The sequence below is a fragment of the Dama dama genome, chromosome 5, assembly GCF_033118175.1.
Source record: "Dama dama isolate Ldn47 chromosome 5, ASM3311817v1, whole genome shotgun sequence".
Lineage (NCBI taxonomy): Eukaryota > Metazoa > Chordata > Mammalia > Artiodactyla > Cervidae > Dama > Dama dama.
In genome coordinates this window covers 49,418,883-49,437,336 of record NC_083685.1, presented here as the reverse complement: position 1 = coordinate 49,437,336, position 18,454 = coordinate 49,418,883, and positions in this window count along the sequence as shown.

Sequence of the window (18,454 nt, the reverse complement as noted above, 5' to 3'; positions counted from 1 at the left end):
TAGAAAAGTGTCTCCAGTCCTCTTGTGTCTACACAGAAACACAACTTTTCTACTCTACAACTACCATTGAATGACAGCCAGAGTCTTCTTTATTAATCTTGCTTGTTTCCTGTATTTCAGCTAGTATCTAAGCATGGGCTCTGACAACTGTAATTCTTTAAAAAGTGGAATAAGCTTTCTCCCCAAGATTTATTTTTTAGGAAGTGAGAGAAGGGTGCAGTGTCCTCTCTGATAGGAAACATTCCTCTTTCCTTGATTTCCGAAGTCTTTGTTATTTGTAGTTCTGCGGGTCTTACTGCATCTAGGAAAAGAGAGAGCAGCAATTTTAGTAATAACTTTCACAATTTGGTTAATTTCTTAGATTTATGAGACTTAAATCTAGATCCATAGATTTTTCACCCAAAAGTTAAATATGTCTCACATATGTTCTCAAGTCCCTCTCTGAGAGCTGCCATTAGTTCACGCCTCATGACAAAAATGAAAAGTGATAGACAGGAGAGTGATATTGGAGAACAGAATGCTTCAGTTAACACATCACCATATTTAAATATCCTAACATGTATTTATTTATGTATTTTTTTCTTTATAAGATACAACATGTGGAAAGCCATAAAATCATAAGCTGTGTTTTCTGAAAATTATTGATGTAGTAAAGAGAATTATTAATAAAACTTACCAAAAGACCACCCCATTTTGAACATTTTGAAGCTATGGGGAGCAGCATTTCAGTTTCTCTGGTAAGATTTTCAATGGCATTCTGCTAACTTCTTGTGGCAAAAACGCTTTTGGAAGAAAAAGAATGTCCCAAGGGAAAGGAGGATTTGTGTGCCTGTGGGTACCCAGCAGGAAGTTATGCATAAGCAATTTGAGGGCTGATCAGCATCTCTGAGAACAGATCTAGCTGGAGAGTAAGATCAGAGAAGAAAGGAATGATCAAGGTCTCTCCCTAGATTTCCCAGATTTCAAGCCTAGAAGACACTCCCAGGCCTCTCAGTATCAAGAGCACAGATTTTGAAATGTATCCCCTTAACATGTTCAATCGTTTTAACTCTAAGCACACAAAGGTATGCCTGTGTTATGCTTCAGAACTTGTAGTACTCTTTTCTTTCTTTAGTCCAGTTAGCATTTTATGCCCTAGTTTATTCTCTTATTTGAATTCATTAATTTTTTTGCATATTCATCTTTTCCTTTTAATCTTTGAGTCCGTTTGTTTTTATAATCTCACAGTTTAATTGTTCTTAGTTGATTTATCTTTTCTTACTTTTTGTAAGACTTTCTTTTATCTCATGTTTACTTTGTTCTTATGCTACTTATTTACCTAGTTTCTTCTTATTGCCTTTAGGCTTTGTTTTAATTATTTCCCTTTTGTGTTATCTATTTTTCACTGCAGTTTTACATTTTTTATTATCTTCTTTTCCCTTTCTTATCTTTATTTTAGTTTATCTTAATATAGCAAGCAGAGAGCACTAAAACACTTGAAGAAAGAAGTGAGTAGAGTCCACTCTGTGTCCAAAGCAAGGGAGATCGCCCCCTTTTCCCCTGTCCCTTTGGTTGGTCCTGTCTTTTCCAGGCAATGAGCATCTATTCTCAAACTTTCTATCTCCAAAGCCTTACTTTAAGAAAGGCAGGATTGTACAGTCGTTAAAGTCACAGTCTTGGGAATAAAGCAGAACTTGATTCACAGTAGAACTCTGCTCTCAAGAATATCACCTAGCCTCTACCACTTGAGGTTTTCTCTTTTGTGGTTGTAACCATTTGTAATTTACAAATGGTGTGTGGATTAGTTCTCTTGAAGCATATTTTCTAATTTCTAAATTCCCTCTTCCACTAATAAAAAGACCAGGATATGAATAACACTTAATCATGTTGCGATAAGGGCAGCAACCACAGTTTGTACTTATATTACCCCTTAAAAACATAAATCTGCCTTCTGTTAAGCAACTGATACTGATCTCAGTGTCTGTCATTTCTGGGCCGAATAGACTATCGTGGATGGTTTCCTTCTTTCATTAACCTTCTGTTTTTTTTTTTTTTTTTTTCCTCTGACTCCCTTTTCCCTTTGACAAGGAAGAGAATTGTCCTTTAAATAAGGTCTAAAACTCTGAATTTCTGTTAAAATAGCCTAAAACAGCCAAAATGCTACCTAACGGCTGGTACCCTTATTCTCGTAATACTTGTCCATTTAGTTTGTTCACTGATTCCAATTAGTGCTTGTCGAGAGCCACATTCCACTGACAGATTTTAACAACATCTTGCATTAACTGACTGTGCCTTGTACTTGTTCTCAAATTTCTCTGCTGGAAAGCTGTGGAGTAAAATATTGAGGCAAGTCTCTGACCTATATTATAAGTTAATGTCCAGAGTTTACCTTTTGGCAATATAATTGTTAGGATAGCAGATAATATTGTGTGTGAGTTTAACTTGCTTTCCCATGGAAAATGGAGCTTGCATGGGCTTCACTGGTGTCTATTTCAGCGTGCCAATTCTCAAAGTAAAAATATGGCTTATATAAATATAGATTGAGCAAATTAATATCAATTATTTTTAGATCATTTAGTCCCAATATGAGCTTGTTTCAACATATGTTTCTCATCTCCATTAAAATAGAAGTTATATCTTAATGTCTTTTACTTCAAGATGCCTTCATTTTACCTAAGATGTGATCCTTTGGAAAAGGTATTAGGCCATATTAACCATAGCTTAGGAAAGTCTATCTCTTACACAACTCAACAGATAATTTGCTTTCACAGGTCACATGCATTTTTAATTAATATATTCTAAACTGCGCTGTTATGTTTTATTAAACTGAAGCTTTTTTCCCCTTTTGCTAAACAATTCTTAAGAAGAGTAGAGATATTTTGCATACAATTATATTTGTAATTGTAAACTAGTGTTTGAATTTTTCACATAATCAATGATATTCAGTTGGTTTTCCTCCAGATGCTGAGATATGAGAACAATAATGTTTGAATATCAAGTTATCTGATTCATAAACAAGGCACATTCTTCTATGACTCATGATCAGGTTTCTCACATGAACTGGAACTTATGATTTTAGATGTCACAATCAAATCCAGCTCTTATATCTTAGTGCTTAGTCTCAGATATCAAATAAAATTTCTAATAGCCAAGTGACATAGATACTTTTTGCTAACTGCCTTCCAAAACATTTGTCATTCTTCATTAGATTTTTTAAAAATTATTTTAACATATTATCCTCTTTGTCCTTTGACTTCTTAACATTCAAAACAATTCAAAACAATTATTTCTGCATCAGGAGCACTATTTGTCACATCAACTGTCTTGTCATTTACAACCTACTATATATGACAACTTTTCAAGGATACATCCTGACACATTTTTGAGACCTTAGAATTAAAGCTTTCAAATTAATATTTTCTTCTAGAAAAAACTATTCTCTAAATACAATAGGAGAACATAATTTTCCATTTCCATAAACTTAATTCCAGATATAAACTATATTAAAATGTTTTCTTTTAATCACATATAGTATACCATGTTTTACATATGTATATCATGCATACATACATATGTATAATATACCATATGTATATTATATATAATGCATATTATACATTATATATATAATTATATATTATGCATTATAATATATATATATGTATAATGCTGCCATGATGAATTAACATTTTTGAGCTTTTTTTTATTGTAAGTATATTTCTTATACTTAATATGCTCCTTTCAGTTGATTAAATAAGTATGAGGTAGAAAAAATATAAAAAGCATTTCTAAGACACAATTCTGCTTAATGAGGTTGAGCACTATAATGGTCCAACATTTGAGCAACTTTGAAATTTTTGTATATTTTGGATCCTTATGGAAACTTTTGGATCTTTTACAGCAATTGTAAAACCACTTTGTTAATTCTTGAATTAGCTTTGTAGGAGGTAGATAATACTTGGAAAAATCTGTATTACAGTGATGTTTTGCATTAATGGCTAGCATTTTTTAACATATAGTTGACTAAAAAGTTAGATTAATTTAGCTTACTTTTAAATTTGCAAACATGGCAAAAATAGATCAAACTCATTAGCATTTTCAAATTATTAACAGTATTGTTCATATTTAGTATTTCAAACTTCAGTAATACCCACATTTGATAATGCAACTTGATTAAATAATTGTTTTCTCTTTACACTTAATTCCATATCAAAATTTGAAATGAGAAAGACACCATTCAGTAAGATATAATGCTCATTAAGCTTTATTTGTTCATAAAATCATGTACCTTTCTTATTTGCTTTCAGCTAGAAGGTTCATGGTTATTGTGTTGAACATCATAAATTTATGAGTAATATCTCATTGTCTTTATTTAGGCAGATCCTGACCACAGACCTATTCAACAAAATTATTTAAATTTGAATGACAAAACTTTTCAGCTGCAATTCTTTCAGAAATTTTGAGACATAAATAAAGCAGCTGGTTATTGTTCTCTTTACAAAGAAACCTTAGATTAGCCAAGGCAGTATCAACATGGTGCAGTAGGAAGACCCCGAGCTCACCTCCTCCCATGAACGCATCAAGACTACAACTGCATATAAACCAACTCTTGCTGAGAATGACCTGACAACTAACAGCGTGATTCTTCTACAATCAAAGTTGTGGAGGGGGAAAAAGAGCCATGCAGAGTCTGGAAGGGGAGAGAAGTGATCTAGTTCAGACGTGCACATTTAGCAGGTGACCCAGAAGGTGAGTGAAATATCACCAATTTGGGAATCCTTCCTAAGGAGTGATGGGTTCAAGCGTTATAACAGGCACCCCAGTCCTGGGGTCCAGTACCAGGAAGATGAGCCCCCTTTGTTGGTTTGAAAACAAGTGGGGCTTCCCAGAGGGCTGTAAGATACAGAGATTCTGCTCTTGAAGAGCATGCGTGAAGACTGGTTTGCTCCCACTCCCAGATTAGAGGCAGCAGATTGAAAACCACCTGGTGCCAGCACTGCCCAGGCAGAGTTGCTAGCCTTCACCATGTCCCTGTGCCAGCCCGCTGTGCTCCAGGATTGCTCTTGGCTTAAGGCCAAGACTGCCATTGCAGTCATGTGCACTCACACACTGATAAAAAGTGGGCCAACTCAAAATTGCAGTTCAAACCCCTTGGGCCTTGGCCCTGCCGGTAACCAAAGCTGAGGCCACCATTGCCATCACATGCATGCACTGGGGGAAAGAGGAGGCAACTCAGAAGTCTAACTCCAAACTCTCAGGCCACCAATGCTATCTCTGACCAAGGTGGAAACCACTGCCACCATTGCATGCACGTAGTCACAACAAGGATAAAGTGGAACCAGCTTATTTATGCAGCCCCAACCCCTCAGGCTGCAACACTGCCTCTGACTGAATTAGAGACCAGCATTGCCTTTGCACATGTGCTTCACTGGGAAAAATCCAGATCACAAGTGCTGCTCCAGCTACTGGAGCATAGATTGAGAAGTCAGGCATGTGCCCAAGGAGTCCTTGGAGAAGAAGCATTGCTTGTCATGGGTATCAGATAATCATGAACTAGTGAGGTGGTGGCCCTGATGGTGATCAAACGTAACAGTTAATTGTTGGAATCACAGTACCTGTCTTCTCAATCTTGAATGCTCTACTCTACTTGTTAAAAAAAAAAAAATTATCTTAGAATAAATAAACAAAAAAAATGAGAGGATTACATAATATTCATTGCATCAGTGTTGTGTTCATAAAAACAGCCTCCTTTCCTAGTTTAATCACAGACTTGGAGGAATTAGATTTCTTGTGATTTTACAGCAAATGACATTTCAACACAGATGTTGAAGTCCAGGTCCCATAATAGATTCAGACTAGTATCTTCAATATTTGCAAAACTGACTAATAAATTGGTATTTCACACAGGTGAAGTCTATATAATATATGCTTTTTTGTTATTCTTATCTTATTTTTACCAAATTAGATTTTTTTTAGCTTAGATTATAATAAAATTTACTTTGGAAAACTATGCTATTTTTATCTTTCACATGTTGTTCTAAAAAATTGTCTTACATAATCATTTTCTGTTGATCTCTCCTTGAAGACAATTAAGGTATGAGAATTGAGACATTTTAGGATTCCAAGAACCTTAAGTGAAATCCGTATTGAGAAAGGAGTTGGTTCCAGATTTTATGCTATTGATCATAGGAAAGTCAGAAATGCCCCATCTAGGGCTGAAAGTCCACCAAGAATCAACACAGTCAAAAAAGGGCCCATCCAAATAGGTCAGGCCAAAAGGAAAAACCCAGGTATGATGGATGAACCTAGAAGATGAAAGAATCTAGTTTAAGAGAAAAATAAGCTAGGTATCATGAAATACTAGAATATGAAGGGAGATGTGATTTTATAAGTAAATTGAGGTCTCCCTTATGAGAGAAATGATGCAATTGTTCATCACAGGCCAGCTTGGTAAATTATTGAATTATATGTAAAAAATATTTTTTAGGTTTATGACAACTACTATTTGACTAAAAAGCAAAATTTATCCATCAGTATTTACTCGCATGCATTCTGCCTGCTAAATCGCTTCAATCATGTCCAACTCTTTGCAACTCTATTGATCATAACCCACCAGGCTCCTCTGTTCATGGGATTCTCCAGGCAAAAATACTGGAGTGGGTTTCCATGCCCTCCTCCAGGGGATTTTCCCAGCCCAGGAATCAAACCTGCATCTCTTATGTCTTCTGCATTGGCGGGCAGGTTCCTTACCACTAGTGCCCCCTGGAAAGCCCACTGAGTACAGAAAACCACATTACTTCTCAAAGCAGTTCATCGAGGTGGAAGTCAAGGTGGGAAATCACTCCTTTGACAATCTTAATGTTTTGATATTAATATTAACTTAAACCTTTGATAAAAGTAAATTTTAAATAAACTTAAGTAGTGCACCCTTTCATTAGTGAAAAATCACTAAATTACTCCAATAAAATGAAATAACTGAGAAAGAATGTTTATAATAAATTAATTCTTAAAAATGAAGAAGTTTGATTATAACTGATAAATAATCTTTTTTTCTCATTAGATTTTGATCACCATCAAGTATCCTGACAATAAGATTTTATTTACTCAAACATTTCCTGTTTTATTAATGAAAATATTAACTATTAAAAAGAATATGAGATAAAATAGGAATAGGAAATCTAGACCAGAGAAAACAGAAGTACATTTATGTTCCCAGCAAGACCATCATGATATATTTAAGTTGAAGTTTAAATTGATCTCAACTGAACAGCAAGTCTTTAGGGACTAATAATCTCTTCCCTATTTCAAAGTATCTGAAATAAAGAGATATTATCTATTCTCTGGGGCAAGGAAGAATCTTGTCCCAAAGTTACATTTTAAAATAAATATATTCTAGGTTATATATATGTGTACTGTGTAGAGAGCAATATCCTCAACATTTGTATAGTAAAACAAGAAAATATAAGAAAGGATCAGAAGTAGAAATTCTTGTAGTCAAAACATTATTATGAGGGCTATGGGATGTTAAGATGAGTGTAAAGGGTATGACAAGTTGAAGAAAGACTATCTTTCCTAGATTTTTCAATCATAAATGACCTCATAAAATTTCAATCATTATCATAGTTCTCTAAATAGCAAGAAAATTGTGTAAATTGTTATTACTAAGTATAAACATTGCACATTTCTATGTTTTAAAATCCTATTTTGCCATTTTAAAAGATATGGACCTTTCTCCACCTAGACTTGAATCTCCATCTCGAGATTCAAATATGTGCTAAGTAATTTTGCTCTGTTCTAGGTGTACAACTTATTTTATTTTGTTCAAAGTAGATCTAGAAGGAATTAAACTTAATAAATATTAATTAATAACTATTGCAAAAAAAAGGCACCTGAAATATTTGGCTTTCTTGTCATGAGTCAAAATAATGTCATATTGAAATATCCATATAGTCCATTACAAAACTACAAAGTACACAAAATTCCCAAGGTCTTGGGAATCTATGGAAGTAAATATACCTTACTGATTTTCAGCATTCAAGGACCAACCTTAGACAAAACATTTAAAATTCTTAAGTGATATCATGCTTAATCATTAGGAATTCTGGTTTCTATTTTTTATTAATGACATAGCTTTCTAAGTATATCATAATTTGCAAATCCAATGAACTTTTTTCTAGTATATCTTAAACCCACTGAAGTATTTAAAATGTTCAGTGATACATTTATTATCCTAATATATTTTTCTTTATCATAAAAGATAATTTTATCTCCTAATTATCCTTATTTTACTTAGACTACATTTTTGCCTGTCCCACTATGGATATGGAAATCCAAATTTCTGTTCTGCACCCTGTTTCTTCTATCTCTACAGTTAATTCTATCTTTTCTGTATTTCACACAGATGGAGATTGCCCTTCTCATAAAGTTTGAAAATCCTTCCATCATCTACAAGTTACTCAAAGACCTGGCACCTGCTGTCTCCTCTGGCTGCATCTCCGCTGAACCACTCCCTTTCAGTCATTATGTATGCCCCAGATACTCTGGATTCATTCTTTCTGAAAATGCCAATATTATTCCTATCACAGAACCTCTGAATTACTTTCCTCTGCCTGGGTTTCTCTACCTGCAGAACTTGTTAGCACCACAATTTTTTTGTCTTTGTTTTTCTTTGTTTTTAAGGTGAATTCTGGCTTTATTTTAAAATAATTTTGTATTGGATGGTATTTGATTTACAATGTTATGTTAGCTTCTGCTGTACAGCAAAGTCAATCAGTTATACATATAATATATCCAATCTTTTGTAGATTCTTTCCCCATATAAGTGGTTGCAGAGTACTGAGTTGAGTTCCCTGTGCTAAGCAGTAGGCTCTTATTTATCTATTTTCTATATCCTTGCCTGCTCAGTTGCTTCAGTCATGTCCAACTCTTTGCGACCCTATGAGCTGTAGCCTGTCAAGCTCCACTCTTCATGGGATTTTACAGGTAAGAATACTGCAATGGGTTGCCATGCCCTCCTCCAGGGGATCTTCCTCATGCAGGAATCAAACCCACATCTTCTGTATCTCCTGCATTGCAGGGATTCTTTACCCAGCAAGTCACCTGTGAAGCCCATTTCATATATAGTAGTAATAAGGGAAAGTCACTTAGTCGTATCCAACTCTTCATGACCCCATGGACTGTAGCCTGCCAGGCTCCTGTCTATGGAATTCTCCAGGCCAGAATACTGGAGTGGGTAGCCATTCCCTTCTCCAGGGGGTTTTCCCAACCCAGGGATCTAACTCAGGTCTCCCGCATAGAAGGTAGATTCTTTACCATCTGAGCCACCGGGGAAACCTACATACAGTAGTGTGTACATGTCAATCCCAACCTCCCAGTTTGTCCCTTTCCCTTTTCTCCCTTGGTAACCATAAGTTTCTTTTCTACCTCTGAGACTCTCTTTCTGTTGTATAAAGTTCACTTCTACCATTTTTTAAAGATTTAACATATAAGTGATATTATATGATGTTTGTCTTTCTCTGTTTGACTTACTTCACTTACTATGGCATTCTCTAGGTCCATCCATGTCACTGCAAGTGGCATTATTTGGTTCTTCTTATGGCTGGGTATATATATGCCACACCTTTATACATTCATCTGTCAATGGATATTTAAGTTGCTCCGTGTCCTGGCTATTGTAAATGGTGCTGCAACGAACACTAGGATACAAGTACTTTTTTGAATTACGGATTTTTCCATATATATGCCCAGCAGTGGGGTCTTATGGTACATTTATTTTTAGCTTTTTAAAGAACTTCCATACTGTTCTCCATAGTGGCTATACCAATTTACATTCCCACCCACAGTGTAGAAGAACCAGAGTGTCTTAATTGTCAGAGATCTTTAATAATTGAATGTATGAGATGAAGAAACCCATATCATTTCTTTTCCAAAGGATCTAGGTAAATGTCATTGATTTTTTACTACTGGAGCCATAGAATCACCTTGTCTTCTTCCCAGCAATAGAAATAAGAACAAGTTATATTGTTTATTATTTTTAAGGGGTGCACATAAATGTTAGGTCCATGAATCAAGGCAAATTGGAAGTAGTCAAACAGGAGATGGCAAGAGTGAACATCGACATTTTAGGAACCAGTGAACTAAAATGGACTGGAATGGGTGAATTTAATTCAGATGACCATTATATCTACTACTGTGGGCAAGAAGCCCTTAGAGGAAATGGAGTAGCCATCATAGTCAGCAAAAGAAATGCAGTACTTGGTTGCAATCTCAAAAAAGACAGATGATCTTTGTTTGTTTCCAAGGCAACCCATTCAATATCACAGTAACCCATGTCTATGTCCTAGACAGTAATGCTGAAGAAGCTGAACAGTTCTATGAAGACCTTCTAGAACTAACACCCAAAAAAGATGTCCTTTTCATTATAGGGAATTCGAATGCAAAACTAGGAAGTCAAGAAATACCTGGAGTAACAGGCAAATTTGGCCTTGGAGTACAGAATGAAGCAGGGCAAAATCTAACAGAGTTTTGCCAAGAAAATGTGCTGGTATAGCAAGCACCCCCTTCTCACAACAAAGAGAAGACTCTACAAATGGACATCACCAGATGGTCAATACTGAAATCAGATTGATTATATTCTTTGCAATTAAAGATGGAGAAGCTCTATACAGCCAGCAAAAACAAGACCAGGAGCTGACTGTGGCTCAGATCATGAACTCCTTATTGCCAAATTCAGACTTAAATTGAAGAAAGTAGGGAAAACCACTAGACCATTCAGGTGTGACCTAAATCAAATCCCTTACGATTATACAGTGGAAGGGACAAATAAATTCAAGGGATTTGATTTGATAGAGTGACTGAAGAACTGTGGACAAAGGCTTGTGACATTATACAGGAGGCAGTGATCAAGACCATCACCAAAAAAAGAAGTGCAAAAAGGCAAAATGATTGTCTGACAAGGCCTTACAAATAGCTGAGAAAAGAAGAGAAGTGAAAGGCAAAGGAGAAAAGGGAAGATATACACATTTGAATGCAGAGTTTCAAAGATTAGCAGGGAGAGATAAGAAAGCCTTCCTCAGTGATCAATGCAAAGAAATACAGGAAAACAATAGAATGGGAAAGATTAGAGATCTCTTCAAGAAAATTAGAGATACCAAGGGAACATTTCATGCAAAGATGGGCACAATAAAGGACAGGAATGGTATGGACATAACAGAAGCAGAAGATATTAAGAAGAGGTGGCAAGAATACACAGAACTATACAGAAAAGATCTTCATGACCCAGAAAACCACGATGGTGTGATCATTCACCTAGAACCAGACATCCTGGAATGTGAAGTGAAGTGGACCTTAGGAAGCATCACTATAAATAAAGCTGGTGGAGCTGATGGAATTCCAGTCAAGCTATTTCAAATCCTAAAAGATGATGCTGTGAAGGTGGTGCACTCAAATATGCCAGCAAATTTGGAAAACTCAGCAGTGGCCACGGGACTGGAAAAGGTCAGTTTTCATTCCAATTCCAAAGAATGCTCAAACTACCACACAATTGCACTCATCTCACACGTTAGTAAAGTAATGCTCAAAATTCTCCAAGCCAGGCTTCAACAGTATGTGAACCATGAACTTCCAGATGTTCAAGCTGGATTTAGAAAAGGCAGAGGAACTGGAGATCAAATTGCCAACATCTGCTGGATAATCGTAAAAACAAGAAAGTTCCTGAAAGACATCTGCTTTATTGACTATACCAAAGCCTTTGACTGTGTGGATCACCACAAACTGTGGAAAATTCTTAAATAGATGGGAATACCTGACCACCTTACCTGCCTCCTGAGAAATCTGTATGCAGGTCAAGAAGCTAACAGTTAGAACCAGACATGGAACAACAGACTGGTTCCAAAACGGGAAAGGAGTAGGTCAACGCTGTATACTGTCACCCTGCTTATTTAACTTATATGCAGAGTACATCATGAGAAATACTGGACTGGATGAAACACAAGCTGGAATCAAGACTACCAGGAGAAATATCAATAACCTCAGAGAAACAGATGACAGCACCCTTATGGCAGAAAGCAAAGAAGAACTAAAGAGCCTCTTGATGAAAGTGAAAGAGGAGAGTGAAAAAGTTGGCTTAAAGCTCAACATTCAGAAAACTAAAATCATGGCATCTGGTCCCATCACTTCATGGCAAATAGATGGGGAAACAGTGGAAACAGTCACAGACTTTATTTTTCTGGGCTCCAAAATCACTGCAGATGGTGATTGCATCCATGACATTAAAAGGCACTTGCTCCTTGTAAGAAAAGTTATCACCAACTTAGACGGAATATTAAAAGCAGAGACATTACTTTTTCAACAAAGATCAGTCTGGTCAAAGCTATGGTTTTTCCAGTAGTCATGTATGAATGTGAGAGTTGGACTATAAAGAAACCTGGCGCCGAAGAATTGATGCTTTTGAACTGTGGTGTTGGAGAAGACTCTTGAGAGTCCCTTGGACTGCAAGGAGCTCCAACCAGGCCATCCTAAAGGAGGTCAGTCCTGAAAATTTATTGTAAGGACTGATGCCGGAACTGAAACTCCAATGCTGTGGCCACCTGATGTGAAAGAGCTGACTCATTTGAAAAGACCCTGATGCTGGGAAAGATTGAAGATGGGAGGAGAAGTGGGCAACAGAGGATGAGTTGGTTGGATGGCATTATGAACTCAATGGACATGAATCTGAGTCAGCTCCATGAGTTGGTGATGGTCAGGGAAGCCTGGCATGCTGCAGTCCATGGGATTGCAAAGAGTTGGACACGACTGAGAGACTGAACTGAACTTCACTGAACATTAATGTTGTGAGAGAATATATTAATCTAGGTAGAAATGGCATCTTTACAAAGATAAGAGGCCTTCCCATCATTCAAACTGTCTGGAATGTGTGTGTGTGTCTTCCTCAATAGTATTTTAACATTTTCTCTAAGTAGATTGCATGTATTTCTAAAGATAATTTCTAGGTTATTTATCTTTTCTTGTCCATGGTTGCTGCTGCTGTTGTAATTTTTTTCCTGTGGAATATAAATGTCTCGATTTCATAAAGAATATTTTTATGTTTGTGCTCAGTCATTCAGTCATGTCCAACTCTTTGCAACCTCAGGCCCTGAAACTCACCAGGCTCCTCTGTCAGTGGAATTTTACAGGCAAGAATACTGGAGCAGGTTGCTATTTCCTACTCCAGGGCATCTATCTGACCCAGGGATCAAAACTGCGTCTCCTGTGTCTCCTGCTTTGGCAGGCAGATTCTTTAACACTGAACCACCAGTGTTTACATGGAATTTTTTTGAAGTTATGCTTCTCCCTAAAATAGTACTCTCACCAATGAACTGAGTTGGTCTAACTTATTTTTGTATTCTTTTCCACAATGTTGTTTTTCTTCTTACACCACTTCAGTGCCTTAACTTATTTAATTCTCACAAACTCTATGAGACAGGCAATAGTACTATCCGTTATTTGTAGATGGAGTGAGGAAACAGTCAGAGAAAGGGTACATATATTTTCAAGCCTACCCAGCTATATAGGATTCCAGTTTGGTCAATTCGTTCCAGAAACAACCCTGCAACTCTAGATAGTATTTTATAAGTATTTCTTTTCATGTAAGTAGCTTTCCCTCATATATTGTGAAGTTGATAAAAATGTCGAGTATTTGGGCAGAATATTTCAATGAACTATTTCTTTTATTGTCTATCTAGTACCAAATCACCAAGGAGTATTTAGAGTAGGGGAAATCCACAACCAAAATATAAATGACTTTTAAAAAAAGCATATCCACTCCTCTAATAGCTTAAATTCTCAGAAAATAAATGTAATATCCTTTGAGGTAATGAAAAATAATATTTCTACCTGGGGATAAACTGCAGGGAGTCCTTGGAGATCGGGTAGAATGAATTAGGAAGAAAGTATGGAGCCAACAATTGCGATAGTTCTGTGTACAGAATTCCAAGTACTTCCACTTCTACTTGTATTTTTATCCTTCCTTGTTCAACCTTCATCAAACTAATGGATTCTAAACTTGACACCTTCATAGTGTTACATGTAGTATTTTTGCTGTTACTGAACTATCTTGTTTACTTATTCATTATTTTGCCTGCTTCACAGTTAAAATCTACTTTTTCATATTCTTCTTACATTCATGATTTTATGTCAGATCTTTTAATCCTATTTTACATGATGAGAATTTTTTTCTATAGGTAAATCTTCATTGCAGTTTGGGTGTTTCACTACATGAATATTAAAATAATTTTGTATTCATGACTGATTTTTCTTTTATTTTTCTTCCATCAGATACTAATATTTCCACACTATTTGATTTGTTGGTGGTTATTTTGTTTTGCTCTTTCCATCATATGTTTCCTGATCTCTTTAATCATTTTCAGTCATTTGTCTTACAGATGTGTGAATCCTATTAATTATAATCTGCTTTGGCTTGAGTTTGAGATCATTCTTCTTCAAATTGAAGAGTTCTTTATCCTTCTGTTAGTCTCTCATTTTATTTTTCTTATGTTTTCACCAGAAAAAAACCCTTAAGCGGTGTTTTTGCACATGTGATTTGTAAAATTAGGCATTCTGTTTTTAAAAAATTTATATTGATTTAGGCATTATAAATGGGTGTTCATTGGAAAGACTGATGTTGAAGCTGAAACTCCAATACTTTGGCCACCTGATGAGAAGAACTGACTCATTTGAAAAGACCCTGATGCTGGGAAAGATTGAGGGCAGGAGGACAAGGGGATGACAGAGGATGAGACAGTTGGATGGCATCACCGACTCAATGGACATGGGTTTGGGTGGACTCTGGCAGTTGTTGATGGACAGGGAGGCCTGGAGTGCTGCAATTCATGGAGTTGCAAAGAGTTGGATAGGACTGAGTGACTGAACTGAACTGAAACATTATAAAACAATAATTCTGCTTAGTTTGGTTACTCTTACAAAAGACATGTAAATAATGTACATTAAAGATGTTTCTCAAAAATATCAAGTTTTGGTCTTCTCTTAGTGAAAATATGATAATTTAGATACCTAATTACTGTTCATTACCAAAGCTTTCTTTTTTGATTATTATTGTTGAAATTCTCTTTTTTTCTCATCTTGATAGATTGTTAGTAGTAAATAAATTTATATTTCTTGTTATTGATTATATTTCATTTTAAACTTTTTGAGTAGATGAAATACTTATTTTTATAGTTTCAGTGCTCACTTTATTTCTTTCACAGTCATCTAGCCGCCCCCCGCCCCTCCGCCCAGTTCATGTTTGGCTCTATTATATAATATATGATGTTAACTAAATGAAATACATAATATATATGTATTCGCATACAAACTTTCCTACTACATTCTACTTTAATTGGTCCACAGTCACCTCAATCACAGCAGATTCTTGATGGAATTCCAGGTCTTATGCATAAATCTGCTTTTTGTTTTTTTATTCATTCTGTGTCCGTTAATAATGCACAGAGCACCTGCTGTGCCCAACTTGATAACTCTGATCTCCATTCTACTATCCCAGTAGACTGGTCATAAAGTCCATTGATTCCGTCTGTAAAATATCTCTGAATTCTATCTTTTTTCTGTAAACCCGCTACCACTTCTTTGAGCAAAGACTTTATTTTCTCTCCTTGAACATTTATTAGTTACCTAACTGATACTCCCAATCATGTTTTTTTTTGTTTCCTTCCTCAGATGTTTTAACTATCAGCAGAAGCTCTTTCTGACTTTATTGGTTCATTATACAACTTCCTCTCTGCATTTCTTCAATAATCTGTCACATCAAGAAAAGAAAACAAACAAAAAATAATTCTACTGAAGTATAGATGCTCTTTGTGCCCAAATGTATGTTTAACTTTATTTACAGTCTCACTGGTTGCCATCTCTCCATAGATCCTGCCTGCAATACACAGTCTCTATGCCAGCCACATGCAATAGTGCTGTTCTACACTTTTATTCCTTCCTATATATTCTCTTGCCTAAGATAGTGGGATGTGAATTGCCCTTAAAGACTGAAGATACTGAATCTAATTCTTCATATTTTAACATATATAAATTTTAATTTTTCTTAAATAATTTATGGACTTAAAGATAATAACATCTGTCTTTCAGCCCTATCATCATCATTGATGAAATTGCAATTAAATATCACCAAGTGCATTTACTAATTCACAGTAGTATTTGTTGGTCTGTATTTTCTTTTTTTCTGCATGAGAAACATTGCCTACTAAGTGAAAAGTCTCCTTTGTTTACCCCCGTCCTTTTGACACCGTCATTCCACACCATGTGCTTCCATATCCCTTGCACACATCAGAGAGCACCCATTGCTCCTGATTACAATTATTTGATTAAGCATTGGTCTCTGTCACTAAGTTGTCCCTTCTCCAAATACAATCTTGCTTTTGGCACGTGTTGTCTTTCTTTATCATGTAGTAAAAATGCCTGGCAATAAAAAAGGCACTTAACAAATTTTTTATTTTTTTCCCTGAAAAAAAATCACACTAAGAAAATAAATATATTTGTATGTTTGTTACATAATCTTTAAATTACTGGCTAATTGAGATCACCGTGAGTTGTGTTTACTTCCATATTTAAGTGGTGTTTTCTTGCTGACATTTGATAAGTCATTTATTAACAATTATTTAGTAGTACAGGAATGGTGTTGAATAATTCATCTTGCCCTATTCACCTCTCAAAAGGTAATGACCTAGTTTCATGATCTTTGTGTGTTTTTCTATTTGATTTCATAGGCAATTCAACAAATTCTTGGTGAGTGGCCACTACGTGTAAGGTAATGTTGTTATTAATTAAAATTAATTTTTAGCTTACACTAATTGTATTTTCAAAATGATGGCAGAAAAAAAGGAAATCCTTGTACCAGGTTATTATGCACAGGTCCAATTCAATAAATACTAAGCATCCACGATCTGGCTGTAAATATCCTATGTGATAGAAATATAATAATTGAATGTAACTTTATCTATGCCCTTGCAGAAATTACAGTGCTTTATGGAGGCTGTATTTTCACTTAGCTAAGTGTTTTTTTTTTTAAATATTCAGTTGTAAAACATGCTATATTGTTTATGTTACATAATTTCTAATGTTAAATTTCATTTCATTAAAATTTTATTTTATAATTATGTAGAAACAGTTTATAAATTGTTTCAAAAGAATGGGAGAATAAGAATGATAAGTAGAACTTATTTAGCACTTACCATGTGCTAAATACTTTGCTCTGTAGTTTGGTATATTTTCACATTTAAGTCTTAAAACAATCCTTATGATATAGATACTATTGCTTGCCACTGTCCTAACTCCCGTGACAAGAAGTCTTGGGCTTAAACAGATTTGGAAACTTGTCCAACATTTCAAAGAAGTATTTGGGAAAATACAGATTTAAACACATTCTGCCTGACCATGACCTCAGATAGTTATTGTCACCACACTGAACACCCTCAATGGAAATATCTTGCATTAATGGTTTGTTACATAATAGTACTGGTAACGACCACAAAACCTTAGTGGCAAATGAAAATCAACATATATTTTTGGCCCTTTTAAAATTTCCTCTCAATTTAGCTGATCAGCATTGGGCCAGGTATTGTTTTGTTCATCTCTTTCTTGTAGTAACTCTTGCACAATAAATAAGAACTGCTGAAACTTTCATCATTCTGCCTGGAAATCTCATAACTCAAGATCCAATTTAACGGTTATTTCTCTTATTGGCTCTGAATTATGTCATGTTAACATAGATCTTTTCCACTCTTGGCTTATTAGGACATGCTTCTATGTTGTCTTCTAGTATTGGTATGGTCTTATTTTTTGCATTAAAATATTTCACGAACTTGGCACTATTTTTTAGTGTATCTCATTTTTTCCGAAGATAACTACAATGGTCAGAATAGCATTTCTTGAATAGTCCATTTTTTCCCCCCTGATTTGAGGGGGTTCCTTTACAACAACTAAAAACTCATGACCATTCAGTGTTTCTAGACTTTCTCTCATATTCTATTCATCTGTCTTTCTATGCATTTACAATAGTAAACTGCTTTATTGTTGACACTTTATGATATGGTTAGTGTCTAGCAGGGCTAGTACATATTCTGGATTAGAGTTTTCTTCTTTATACTTTTTTGATCATTTCTCATGTGAACTTTTATAATAATAGCATTATTCTAATAAGTTCACTTGGCAAAAGATTAAAGTCATTATATTATCCAAGAACATGATATATTAGGTTGGTACAAAAGTAACTGTGGTTTCAGACAATTAATTTTAAATCATTATAACTGGGCTCAAGCACGTCTTTATTCATCAAAATAGGAACCATTACAATCAACACAGCTTTGACAATGAGAAATAAGTTTGTTTATTCGTATAGCATAAAAATCTGTGCTTCAGAATGTGAGGAACTCTTGGAAAGCATTTTCTGCCTCCTGCTGGTTGTGGAAGCATTTTCCTT